This window comes from Prionailurus bengalensis, chromosome A1 (genome assembly GCF_016509475.1).
Source record: "Prionailurus bengalensis isolate Pbe53 chromosome A1, Fcat_Pben_1.1_paternal_pri, whole genome shotgun sequence".
In the NCBI taxonomy this organism is placed as follows: domain Eukaryota; kingdom Metazoa; phylum Chordata; class Mammalia; order Carnivora; family Felidae; genus Prionailurus; species Prionailurus bengalensis.
The window spans coordinates 149,535,119-149,549,930 of NC_057343.1; positions in this window are offsets into that span (position 1 = coordinate 149,535,119).

Below are 14,812 nucleotides of genomic sequence, written 5' to 3' on the forward strand. Positions count from 1 at the left end.
TAGTACATAATTCATAAGAGCACTCATAATTCTACAGCTAGATTGCATATAATTCATAATTAGTTTAACCAATTACTCTTCCTCCTCTATAATTACTTTTTTTAAAAATTTTATATATGCACTTTTCTATAATCCCTACAAATATGTAAAATATAGGTATGTATGTATATGTGAGTATATGTATGTATACATACACACATATGTATACATATACTCACACATACAGATCAAACACATGAAGAAATTCTACACAGCTTTGTTTTCAGAAGACATACATTGCACCAAAAATCACAGCAGGTTTAACCTACTTCCTCAAAGGACAAGCTCACTTCTTTTTTTGGTTAATTTTTTTTTCCTTAAAAAATTTTTTAACGTTTATTTATTATTGAGAGACAGAGAGAGACAGAGCATGAGCACGGGAGAAGCAGAGAGAGAGGGAGACACAGAATCCGAAGCAGCCTCCAGGCTCTGAGCTGTTAGCACAGAGCCGGACGCGGGGCTGGAACCACGAACCGCGAGATCATGACCTGAGATGAAGTCGGACACTTAGCCAACTGAGTCACCCAGGCGCCCCTGGATACTTTTTTTTTCTCTTTTCTCTATCAGGTTATTCTGAGACCAAATCCCCTTCATTAACACTCTTTGAGTTTCAGTCAGAATTCTCTTTAGCTCAGTTTCAGTTACACCTTTGATCCAACACGTGATGCCAAGTCTAGAAGGCAATCAGTGCTAGTCGCCACAAGACTTGTACTGCATTCTGCTTCAAACAACAGTGCAAAGTCTAATGATCTGTCTGGCTTTTGTTGCTGAAAGTCAAAGGAATCAGAACTTCCTACACTTGATGCTGTGGTAAATAAAACACAATGCAGAAACAGGTGCTGAAGCAGTGTTTCTTCTGGACCATGGGGGTTCACAAGAAAACAGGACTACATGGCCAGTGGCAACACATATTAAACCAAATGAGATACAAAGGACAGTTTACTTACTTGAAAGGAGTTCATGAAGATGTGTAAAAATAAAAACTAGAATACCATAGACCCACACTAAAATAAGTGAAATATATTTTAATTATATTTATACCAAGGAAAGAGCTCAATAATTTCTTATAAAATGTGTAATGTTTAAGAAAGAAATAAGAATGGTAAGTCCTAACATAACAAAAAATGCATTTTTTATGAATTAATTATTTTATCAAATGAGTAAAATCAACTGTAGCATACATTAATTTTTTTGGTCACTATCAATTCATCATTTTTAGTGTATGTTTATAAGTATGTCTAAGATATTTGCCTTCAAAAATATAAGACTGTAAGTATAATCTAATAATTTGGGACCAGTCTTAGGTTGTTAACTTTATGAGAGATTTCAGGGTAGTATTAGGTTCTTAGCAAGATAGTGATTTTTTTAAATATTTAATATACATGTAATATTATAAAATTAATTTAACACTCAACTGAATAATTGTCCGATAATTGAAATTGTGTATATGTATGTGGGTGTGTGTATTTTTCTAGAGACATTTTTGATTTTTATTTCTTATTCTTGAATACTTAATTTTGAATCTTATCATTACTCATGGTTTTTAGCCTTCAAATAGTTTACTATTAATGTGACTCCTTGTTGGAATATATTGTAGCACATGTACTTTCTGCAGTAAGCTTATAAACCATTTCACATTGTAGAATCTAGCAAAACCATACATAATGTTATTGGACATTTAGAACAATAATGAATTCACAGCCCTTAAGAATACAGTCCACAATTTCAATTATATCATGGAGATAATGATAAATTGATAAGGCCATGTTTTGAAATCTTTAACATTTAGTGACACATATTAATTCTTTCAATGAATAAATAATCAAGTGTTGCCATATGCAAAGTCCTGGAGATGCATCAATGTGTAAAACTTACTGTAGATAGCAACATTTAGGCAAATATATAACAATGTTTATTATGTATTATACAATATATAATACATATATTGTGTATATAATGTCTATTATGTATATGTACAATATATAATAATGTTTATTATTATGTATTATTATCCATGTACATGATTAAAGCTCATGGAAAGAATAGTCAATCCAAATTTGATATTCATAAATAAGGTACAAGCTTGAGCTTTACGCAAAAGCAGGGAAATTCTATAAACTGCAATTTCTTCCCTGCATCTCTCTTTCTTTCTTTCCATATTATTTACCTTCTTTAGAGCAGATGATAAATTTTAAAAGGTGAGACAGAGAAATTGCAAATCTCAATAGTTCACTAGGGCCAGAGCACAGAATACATATTAGAAGTATATAAAAATAAATATGTTGGATGAAAAAAAATGTACTTCACTTAATGAACCAAGATTGAAAATATGTGTGCTGTTAAAAAAAAATACCACAGCTTATCTAGTGTTTAAATAACTTTTGAGAAACCAAAACATATTTTGTGCATTTAATTATTCTAAAAATAAACAAATAATCAAAAGCATAAAGCTTTCCTAGAACAGCCATATATGAGAAGAAGAAAAATAAAAGCAGAGTGCTCTGGGCTCATGTTGAATTGTAATTGAGGTATAGGTTCTTTGCCTTTTTGGGCTTTCCTTTGCTAATCCTCATGAAATATCCCATCCCATATTGCCAGTAAAATGAACTTCAAACCCCTTTAGCTCTGTTCTCTACAAAGGCACAGGCTATCTTTATCTTCACAGATAATCAACTGAAGTACATAATCAATGAGTATCTTCTGAATGCATGAATGAATATATGAAGGATTGAAATGGCTCTAAGTAATATTATGGTTCCAGGATATGCCATTTGAAAGATATGGGTCATATCTTCCTCTTACTTGGAAGTACATTTTCTCACAGTGAAATTCACAGATCTTAAATATAAAATTGGTGTTTGACAAAGAATATTTCCAAGTAATCAATAACTTCATAATTCCATTAATGCAGAATATTTCTTTGTGCCCCATTCCAATTGATTCAAAATCCAGAAAAAGGCAATATTTTTCTGATTTTCACCATTGATCAGTTTTTCCAGATCTTGAAAGTCCTATAAAACAAACCCCAATATAATAATCTTTGGGTATGACTTATTTTACTTGACTTGAGAATCAAATATCTGTCAAATATTGACACTAATTATGCAATGATGAATGAATCATAGAATTTGCTTTTGTAAAATTTGTTTTCTACTAAGGGAAACATATTAAACTAACATCAAAGTGGATCAATACAAAATTACATGCTGTGATTGGTACCTGGAGAATTTCAGAAACTGAAAAAAAAAAGTTTGTTGTCAATAACAAATGATTGAGTAGATAGTAGTTAAAAATAAGGTCATAAAAAAAGGATAAAAAAATAAGGTCAAAACAAGATACACAGGACAAGATCACACAGGTTATATTAAAGATTTCTGTTTCTTTCATCTTAAGTACAATTAAAACTGACAGGAGAATTTAACAACAACAGCAAAATAACATGGTTCAATTTTCTTTTCAAATAAGTCAGTCCTTATGGATGGGAAGCTCCCATCCTAGCCACATGCTTCTAAATGGATTGATTTTCCTTTTATACAAGAAACATTTTTAATCATCTGCCTTCTTGTTTCATCATCTTGATAATTTTTCTGAGTCAGGTTCACATTTACATTTGTTAATCCCTTTCACCAGTTCCAAGATTATTTTCTTTTCCTTGTTTTTTTTTTTTTTTTCTTTAATTTTGAGCTTATTCTCACAGGGTTTTTTTCCTATTTTTCTTCTTAAACTTTTTTTTTTAATGTGTGTGATAGGCTATTTTTCAAATTGACTAGCCTAGATCAATTCAATATTATTGTCAAAAGCTGCCTTCCCAAACATTATAAACACAACTGCTGATAAGACAAAACTTGCTTACTGTGGTAAGGGATAAAATATCTCAAAATTGTCAGTGTCTGGGAGAGGGAAGGTGAGGTCAAAATTTTTTTCAGGAATACAAGTTTGTTTTAAGACAATTTTATTTTTAAGATGAGAGGGAGCTTTGTTAAGATTGGGAAAGCATCATGATAGAGTAGCCCATGATTGGTAGAAACAACCAGATGAAGATTTTAAGGTGAGAGATTGAAAGAATCAAGGCAAAATGAATTGCCTGTTGACAGGTTCACATAACTTTCTGGAAGTTACTATAATGAACAATCAAAGCATTTGCCTGGACAGAATACCTGGAAAAATAAAGTCATGCTAATGAAAAGAGAAATAGCAAAGTCATACTAATGAAGAGAAAGAACGGCTTCATAATAACGTAGACAATAACATATGATTTTGGTTCTTGGTGTTCTTTCTGAATGTTTTTCTCCATTTTTGTTGTTGTTGTTGTTGTTGTCTCCTCTCTCTCCCCTCTGTCCACCTCCCATAAATACAGAATAAACTGACAATACGTTAGCCCTTCAGAAGTCAGTTCCCAAAAGTGTTTCCAATCCTTCCATAGTCTAAATTAATTCTGTGATTCAATTCATATTTGGAGATTATAAGACATGCTAATCAGGAAGGCATTGACAAATAGTCTTTTTTTCATTCTCTAATAAAATTGCTTAATTATTTACGATTTTTTTTAATGTTTATTTATTTTTGAGAGAGACAGAGTGCAAATGAGGGAAGAGCAGGGAGAGAAGGAGACACCGAATCTGAAGCAGGATCCAGGCTCTGCACTGTCAGTACAGAGCCCCATGTGGGGCTTGAACTCCTAAGCGGTGAGATCATGACCTGGGCTGAAGTGAACATTTAACTGACTGAGCCACCCAGACCTCTAAAATACTTAAGATTAAATATAAGTGTTATAATTCATGTTATTAAAAATGAAGTTATTTTCAAAATATTTACTAATATCATTTATTCAAAGGACAAACAAAAGAGAACTTGAGGGAATCTGATTTAATAGTAGAATTTCAAGTATTATGACACATAATACAGGAATACATACTGGGAGACTAGGATCTCTTCAGAGTCCCAATTTTTCATATTTATCATTATTTACCCTTATTATGGTCAGAATAGATTTGATCACTCTGATACACATACTGGCTTTTTTATTATTCAATCTTTATCATTAATTTTGGAATTAGCCTAACTTTTTTTGTCAGACATTTCAGATGGTAAAACATATGGCACTGTTGTTGTTGCTTAAATGAAGTAAAAGATAATGTGCTATTATATGGTTATTATGTAAATAGAGTTATTTGAGTCCCAGTGGGAGATTTTCTAGGTCAGGGTCATACATAATCAGTGGTTTTAAATTTAAGAATATCTTTGAGCAGCAAAATAACAGTAGTTATTATCTTAAAGATTAACAATATCTTTCTGTCAAAACCTGAAAGTTGAATATGACCCCAATCAAGGAAGAATTATATTCAAGTTTAGCACTTAATTCCTACCATGAAAAAGGTTGTTTACATTAAGAAAATATGTATGTTTTAGTGGCAGCTGGGTGGCTCAGTCAGTTAAGCAACTGACTTTGGCTTAGTTCGTGATCTCACTACTCATGAGTTCGAGCCCCGCATGGGGGCAGCTTGGAGCCTAGAGCCTGCTTTGGATTCTGTGTCTCCCTGTCTTTCTGCCCCTCCTCTCTCTCTCTCTCTCTCTCTCTCTCTCTCTCTCTCTCTCTCTCAAATATAAATCTTAAAAAAATTAAAAAAAGAAAAGATGTATGTTTTCTAAAATTCATACTTCTGCTAGACATACTCAAAGGCCTATTTATATATAATTTGATAAAATAGTACTTGTTATTATTTTTCTAAGTACATTCATCTTTATACCATATTTGGTGCTTTGATGTATATAATTTGGCCTAACAATATAATTTTTACACAGTATAACAAGCCTTTGGGTTTCCTCACTGCATTGACAATACACACTAATGTCTGGAAGAATTAGTGTCCTCTATCACATTTCTTATTTTTAAGTAATTATATTTACCAGAAAAAGTAAGCTCAGAAATTTCTATTTTGTTGCCTGAAATTCTTTGTCAATGGTTATATTTTTTTCTGAAAACAAAAGATGATATTACTTTGACAGTAAAATCGGGATGATAATTATATTTTTGAAACAAATTGTCTTTTGACAGAGTCTCTTTGTCTCTTTCTCTAATTCTCAGGCCTCTGAGAGAAAGAAAGAGAATTAGAGAAAGAGACATTTTTAAAGACAGTGTCTCAAAAAGTCCTCACATTACAATTTTAAGGTGTGTTAACACATTTTTGAAGTATTTGGGATGCAAGAAAATATGGATTACTGGGCATTGTGAGTATATCTAATCTGGTAGTTATAGGGAAGGGGACCTACTACTTAGTACAATTATAAAGGGGAGATCAAAAGAATCCAAAATGTAGTATGGTTTAACATTGTTAATGATGACAGCAGAAAGCAGGTAGGAAAGAGGCAATGGACTAACATCTCAACAGACAAAAGGTATCAGCAATCAGAACATTGCTTTTCTGATTTACAGTCAAGATGCAATTTATGCACAGGAAAGAGTATCTAGAGTCTATTGCAGGCTGTAGTGGGGACATGATACTCAGGAATATAAGTTGAAAATAAATCCATGGGCTAAGAGACTTGTCTAGTTTACTCCAACCTTCTTCCTTTAGTCAATTATTGAACACATTTGAAGTGAGTAAATTATATGTGTGTGGTCTTGCTCAAAGTGTTGGGGATTTGTTTTATATTAATTGGTGTGCTACAATTCAATTCTGACACTAACCATCCAGAGTTAGGGCAGACCCCAAAAGATGCCAACCACAGATGGGGTTCCCAGTCCACCACTTCTCACCAAATGACTATAAATCTGGGAATTTTCCATAATTCCCCTCAGGATTGACAACTGCTAGTCTAACTCACAGATCTCGGGGAAGCCCTATATTTACTATTAATAGTTTTACTGTAAATGACACAAATCAGTCAAGCCAAATGAAGACACAGACAGGGCAAAGTCTTAAAGGCCCAGAATGTAGAGCTTTCTTGCCCTCCCCTATTCTAGTTGAATCAAGCTGTATTATCTTCCTGGAGTTAATTTATTAGCATGAACTCACAGGTTCATGCTAAAGGGCTCATAAATAACAAAACACTGATTTCAATCTGGAAATTTCAAGATTTTAGAAACTCCACTCCAAGAACCAGAGATAAATACTACACATATTCTTAACAATAGGAATAGAACAGAGAACTAGGAAGACCAGGTTTACATTCTAATGTGATGATAGATGATAGATAGATAGATAGATAGATAGATAGATAGATAGATATGAACAAACAGATGAATGTATATTATTTGATAGCTACTTTATTTATATCCTCAGGTTCAGGAAGGCATCTTTGAGAAAAAAATATTTCAACTGAGATCTGAACAATACCAATGCAACTGGTCAAGGATAAATCTAAGGACACTCTCAGCAGAAATAACAGGTAGACAAGGCTCTAAGCCAGAAAGAAATTTGCTTTACCCACATGCCTCTCAATTTACAGGGCCCTTTACTTCTTCTCCAGTCCACAAACTTGAAATAGAATACAGCAATTAAAAGCATGTGTTATAAGGTCTGTGGGGAATTCGGTTCTGTCATAGTTTATGACTTGAGTAAAATAGCGTCTTTTTTAGGCCTCATTTCCTCACATGTAAATTGGAAATTATAATAGTACTGACTTCAGAATATTCAAGCAACAATGAAACCAAGGAGACCAATGTTTACAAAGAGAAAAAGGCTGCAACCCCATAACTGTAACCCAAGACAACATATGCCAACAAAGGTAAAGAAAAGCATTTGTAAAAATGGAAGATTTAAGCAACTCTGGGAACAGCATGCTTCATCCACAAAAACACTAATCATAAAAGGACTCGGATCAAATAACAAATGAACAAAACAAGGAACAAACAAAAAGAAACATGAAATATAAATAGTTATGAGTAATGACTATATTAGGAGAAAAATGGAGTGTCTGTATTGTACCAAAAATTGACATAGGAGAATTCTTGAAACAGAATGGGCATACTGAAAGGAAAACTTTAATAACAGAATTAAATATAAAATATGAAGGTGACTGTTAATAAAAGGGAAGAAAGTATTCCAAAGATTTTATTTAGGATGGAGTAGAGACAAGAGAGGAAATCTTCTCAAAATGGCTCATCTTGTGGGGTTTGAAGACATTGAAAAATAGAGCATTTTAGTAAGAGATAGTTTCTTGACTTTATATAATGATAATGTCTTAGCTTGTCCCAGGTGTTGTAACAAAATACTACTGACTTGGTGGTTTATAAATAACATAAATTTATTGCTCACAGTTCTGGAGCCTGGAAGCTCAAGATCAGGGTGTTGGCATGATCAAATTCCAGTGAAGGCTGTCTTCTGGGTTTCAGATAGCTAACTTTTCTCTGTGTCCTCACATGATGAAAGAAGACAAAGGGGCTCTTAGGTCTCTTTTAAAAGAACATTAATCTCATTAAAGGACATGAAACACATTTAAAAAAAAAATAAATGGAAAAATACACAATAGTTATTCCACTTTAGTTGTAAGAAAGGACCCACACCTCCCAACACATTCATAGCAGGCATTAGGATTTCAATATAAGAATTTTGGTATAACACAAATATTCAGACCATAGCAGACTATAAAATGTATCTGATTATAATAAAGCTCCATAGAATGCAAACTGGTAGTCACTCTGGAAAACAGTAGGGAAGTTCCTCAAAAAGTTAAACACTCACTTGTGGAATTTAGGAAACAAAACAAATGAACATAGAGGGGGCAAAAAGAGGAAAACCAAGAAACAGACTTTTTACTATAGAGAATAAACTGAGGGTGACTGGAGAGGAGGTAAGCAGGGGGATGGGTGAAATATGTGATGGGGATTAAGGAGTACACTTGTCATGAGCACAGGGTGTTGTAATGGAAGCGTTGAATCACTTAATTCAGCATGAAACTAATGTTGCACTGTATGATAACCAACTGGAATTTAAATAAAAAATTGGAAAAAAATAATAGAAAAACCCCATAGAGGAGATTAATTTTTCCTCTATTTTGTTTATCTCATCTTTCTAGAAGACTGCCTGACACACAGAAAATATTCAAATCTTTTTGAATAAGAACTAATAGCTATTGGGAATGAAAAAAATTATTCTTTACTATTCTTGCTTTTTCAGTTGGTCTAAATAATCAAATTAGCAAAGGGCAGATAGGAAAAAAAATTAATTACATACATATGAAGGTCCCATAAGAATGTGCGATCCACAGGTAGTCAGGGAAGTCATTTGAGCTTTATATCCATTCTGAGCTAAGGAGAAGGGAGGAGGCGTTAGAAAGAAGAAAATTCATGGGAAGATGGGTAAAACAGATGTTTGGTAAATAAATGTTTGCCATACGTTGCAGAGACAATGGGACCCAGAGATGAATTTGATCTCTAAGCCCTGCTGAACAATCCCAAAGCTTGTCATGCCTAGACCATATTCTTTGTAGTTCACTGAAGTGATAGTTCTCTTCTTGGACCAGACCCTCTGTCTAAATTATTTCAGACAGTTCAGGGAAAAGGAAAGTTTTTTCTTGGATCTGCTGTATCTTGATTATATTTGTGCAAAATAATCCATATATCAAAGTTACATATTTTGGGGAGACTTCTGAACCCCTTCAAAATTCAAGCATATAGCATATTCTATTACCAAACTGAATAAATAGCAACTATAGTAATCCAGCAAAAAATAATAAAAGAAAGAAGAAAAAAATTATATGAAATATAGTTAGATTTAAGAAGAAAAATAGCACATTTGGTACAACTAAAGTTGAATAACTATTTTGTATTTTTTCACTCATTAAAAAATGAATTTTTTCAGAGTAAAAAACCCTAACCCAGCTATATTTTATTGAAAAGCGAAAAGAAGGGAAGGAAGGAAGGAAGGAAGGAAGGAAGGAAGGAAGGAAAGAAGGAAGGAAGGAACAGACAAATGAACCTCTTAAAACAAAAACAAAGTAAATACAAATTTAAAGGAGTAGACAAAGGGGCAACAGGTAAATGCAAATAAAAAGCAGAATTTGCTATATTCACATCAAGCTGGTTGAAATTTAAGAATAAAATCAAGTGGGATAAAGAGGGAGATCACATAATGATAAAAGTTACAAATGTCAAAAACATAAGGTTTACATATGCATATGCACTGAAATATATAGCCAATAAATAAATAAATAAAAATATATTGGAAACTAGGGGAGTTCTAGTCAAAAAAATAAGTAAGAGCACAGAGGAGCTGAGAGATAAAATGATTAAATTTGATTTAATAAATACAAGGGAAACTTGCTCATTATGGCACATATAATTTTCATATGTTTATTTTTGCAAAAATATCACTTGATGAGGGAGAATAATGCAAACTGACACCTCCAGGTGGGATATGGCACTTCTGGCTGCCCCAGAACAAAGAAAAGGACAGAAAAAAAAAAATGATTAAACTGATAGAGTCTCCATAATTTACAAATATGTCATCAATAGCCTAATATCCAGGAACTCCCTACTGTCTTAATGATAATGCTTTGCTAGAGGGAAAAACCTTATCCTGACAACAGCTAGGCTTCCAGTAGTCTGTGAGTCTTCATTAGTATATGGAAATCCCTTTAAGAAACTTCCTCTTGACTTTATTTCCTTCGTCTCCACAGTATATAAGCAGTAACTTTTCACAACCCCAGTGCAGCTCTTTCTGCCCATGGGTCCTGGGCAGGGACATGTTTTGCACCAAAGATGTCTTCACTTAATAAAATCACTTTTTTGCACCAAAGATGTCTTCAAGAATTCTTTCCTGGAGGTCAGCTCCAAACCCCCTTCAGTCCAAAACCCCATCATCACTCATTGTTGTTTTTTTTTTCTTCAATTTTTTAATGCTTTTATTTTGAGAGTGAGAGAATGCAAGCAAGGGAGGGCCAGAGAAGAAAACAGAGAATCTGAAGCAGGCTCTGTGCTGTCTGCAAAGCCTCATATGGGACTCGAACCCACGAACAGTGAGAGCATGACCTGAGCTGAAGTTGGGTGCTCAAGTGACTGAGTCACCCAGGAGCCCCAAATATCACTCATTCTTAGACATAAGGAAAAATTATAATCACTACTGCCATCACCAACCACCAGGAGCAGCATAATCATAACAACAATAAGAAAATTTTACAGGCCATACTCTGTTCTGTTTTTTTTGTTTTTGTTTTTTGTTTTTTTAACTGCTGTCAGCACTAAGCCCCGTTTGGATCCTCTATCCCCAACTCTTTCTACCCCTCCCCCACTCGTGCTCACTCTCTCTCTCTCAAAAATAAAATAAACATTAAGAAAATCACAGTGCTGTGTGCAAAATAGTGGTTAAGTGATTTTGTGAGTGTCTTGGAAAGTAAGAGGCAGAATACTTATTAACCCCAAAGGTAATTGAACTCAAGAGAACTAAAAAGTATTTAGCAAAATTAAAAAAAAAATGACATTCTTCATATTAAGTAACAGTAAATGCTATATTTAGAGCAAAGTAATGGCATTATACCTTCATTATTAAGAAATTAAAAATTAAGAGAATTTAGGACTCATCTGTGATGTAATTTCTTATTTGACTTCCCCAGTATTCATTCCTGATCCCGTTTTTGCTTGACCACATTGACTAAAGAAACAAGAAATGCTCTTTTCACCTTCTTTGCTGCTAAGGGGGCCATGTCCAAAAGTTCTGACCAATGATACAGGAGCAGATGTCTCTTGGATAGATTCTGAAAAATATCTTTTTCCTGTTCTGATAAAAATGAGGAGATACCCCTGCAACTCCCCCTTTCCCAACATACTCCAGCTTGAATGAAGCCTGATGCCAAGATCATAGATCCAGCTATTGTGTGAACTTAAGAACGTTAATCATGAACCTGTGACAGAAAAAAACAGTAAGTAAAAACACAACCTACTATACCTTGAGTTGCACATAGGATATATGTCAACTAAAGCTGTGGTGTTAGCACAAACGGTAGGAACATTCATATGGTGGCATATAATGGTTACTTCTAGCTGCTTTTAGTCAAGTCTCCAAAAAGAGGTATGAACTCAAAGTTCTGAAAGCAGTTGAAAGCAGAAAAAGAAGAAAACAAAGCTTTGCAAAGAGATAAATTCTCCACATGTGGCCTGCCGTCTAAGTGATTTAGAGTCCCATAATTTGTGGGCCTGCTGGGTTTCAAAACACAAAGTGTGTACCCCAAATTGAGACTAGTCAAAGCAGAGAAATAGCTAACACAGCAGGAGATAAGATTGATAAAATTAGGCAGCCAGTAGCAAAGGGAGGATTCTGGATGCTGTCTCTTCACCTAAGGCTATCATTTCAAACTGCCTCAGGGCAATAGCTATGATGGGAAGGGGAAGAGGCCTAGATAGAACAAAGAGGCCAGTAAGCTAAAAGACAAGAAATTTTAAAGACTATGTTTAAGCAGAATTCTTAGCTAGCATTACTTTTACAGGAAATGACTGGAAGAAAATATCCTTAAAACATAATACCTTTTCAAAGGAACTATTTTGCAAAAATAACAGCATTTCTGGAGTGCATCAGTCTACAACTCTTCATCACCTATTACAAAAGCTGACATTTAAGGCATTCTCCTCAAAGTTCATCTCATTATGGCCAAGGGAGAAAAAAAGGTAAGAACGATCATCTCAATATTATAAGCAGCAGCCAACAACAATGAATAATAGAGAGGTTCCTAGATGGCAAAAACAAGTTTGTATTTTCAGGGGGTGGGAAGGTGAAAAAAGGCACCTATCAGATACATTTATCTGGACAGTGATTTCTCATTTTTGCTCTCCATCATGAAGTCTCAGGAGCTAGGCATCATTGATCACTATGTATTTCCCTACTCTTTCCTTTATTTAAGGGGATTTTTTTTTTCAGTTATCCTCTTCCTGTTCAAATATTGCATTGTCAATGTGTCAAACAAAGATACAATGTCCTTTGGGCATGGATCACTAGAACATGAGGAGCTATATGTAGACCATAATAAGAGAAGTGCTACTAAACAACTAACCAAGATGTCTTGAACTTTAGACTCACGCAGAAACTGAATGGAAGTTGGTTGTGACAAACAGACTTAGCACAACCCTCAGTTTAACTAAACTTTCCACGGTCTTCTTCCTTACTGGAGGCTTCTGATCACTTTTCTTAGGACATTTACTTTAGAAAACTTAGAATGGTAAACTCTATCTCTGCCCCCTTGAGATACAAATATTTTTTAAAGCCTTTGGCCACTTTAACAATCCAGAAATATCTTTCTCAAGAACCAGGAAATCATGCTTTTGAAACGTAACCATAAAAGAAGATAGTGCTCCTACTTTCCATCTCTAAGGGAGGGCAAGAGCCTAACTTCTTTGGGGCATGTTGCTCCAACTTGTAAAACCACCTTCTGCTGTAAAGATGGGAGACAATTTACTTCTCTTTTGGGAAAGCCAATTAACAAACAAAGATGGGTATGATTTCCTCCCCACCCCAAGCTCTGTGAAGGTATACATATTCTTCTCTCTCTCTCTCTTTCTCTGTATTTTTTTCTTTATGGTCTTGATTATATTGATAACTGTGGATGTTACAAATAAGAGCCAACAGCAAAAGAATTAAAAAAGACACTTGGCAAAAAAAAAAAAAAAAAAAAGACACTTGGCATCAATGTAAACTGAACCATACTTGCCGCCTACAACCTTCAGACATAGTTTGTGTATTTTAAAAAACAATAAACTTTTTTTCTTTCACTAACAGTTACTCAGGTATTTACTTAAAATATAGCCAAAAGAATTTCTCAAAGCCATTAGCATCTTCAGAAACTAGAAAAATAAAAAGAAAGCAAAATATTAAAATAAATATAACATTTGAAATTAAGTAAAAAAAATAAGGACAGTTTTAAAAATTAACTTAAAATAAAATTTTAGTTGTAATTAATAAGATCAAAAAGTTACAAGTGTGAATTCAGAAAAAAGGAAGAAAGGATGGAAATTAAGAATGAAAATAAGACAAAACAAGTATGAAATGCTCATAAATGTTAGATAACAAAATATAAATTACCAAAGATGACAGAAAAAGCAAAAAAACTGAATAAACCAAAATGATAATAAACCGAAAGGAGAAGGAGGAGAAGAAAAACAACAAAAAGAAGAAAAAGGTAGAGAAGAAGATGGCAAAGGTGGAGGAGAGGAAGAGGAGGAAGAAGCTTAATAGAAGAAGAAAGTTACACAATTATTTAAATTACTTCATGTCATGTTAGAGATAGAAATACCCCAATTCATTTCATAAACCAAGTACAAAAAGTATAACAACATTTCACAAGGACTATTAAGAACACTTTTATGCTAATTTCATAGATGTTATTAACTTAAAAGTTGTAAATGAATATTAATTAAAAACAAGCAATTGTGCAAAAAAAGTTATACTATACCAAAGATAATTAACTTCAGGAAACGGAAGGTGATATTGCTACCAGAGAAACCCTTAAAATAATTCATTACTGTAGCAAAGTTAGAAGAAAACTCTAAATATTTTATCAATAAATATTTATTTTATGATTTGATCAAAAAACTTAAATTTGGAGTAACAACTATATAAAAGATTAGATTTCAAAATAAATGCCAATTGATATTCTAAATGAGGAAATACTTATTAAAGGTAGTTTAAATCAGGAATTGGATAAGCAAATTCTTACCTTTGTATTTAATCTTGTCTTGAAATATAATACAAGTTATAAAACTAGAAAATTAAATTACTTGTATGAATAGTGGAAAAGTAAGTTCTAAAACATTTAGTTTTGATTGATATATAAACATATTCCTAGA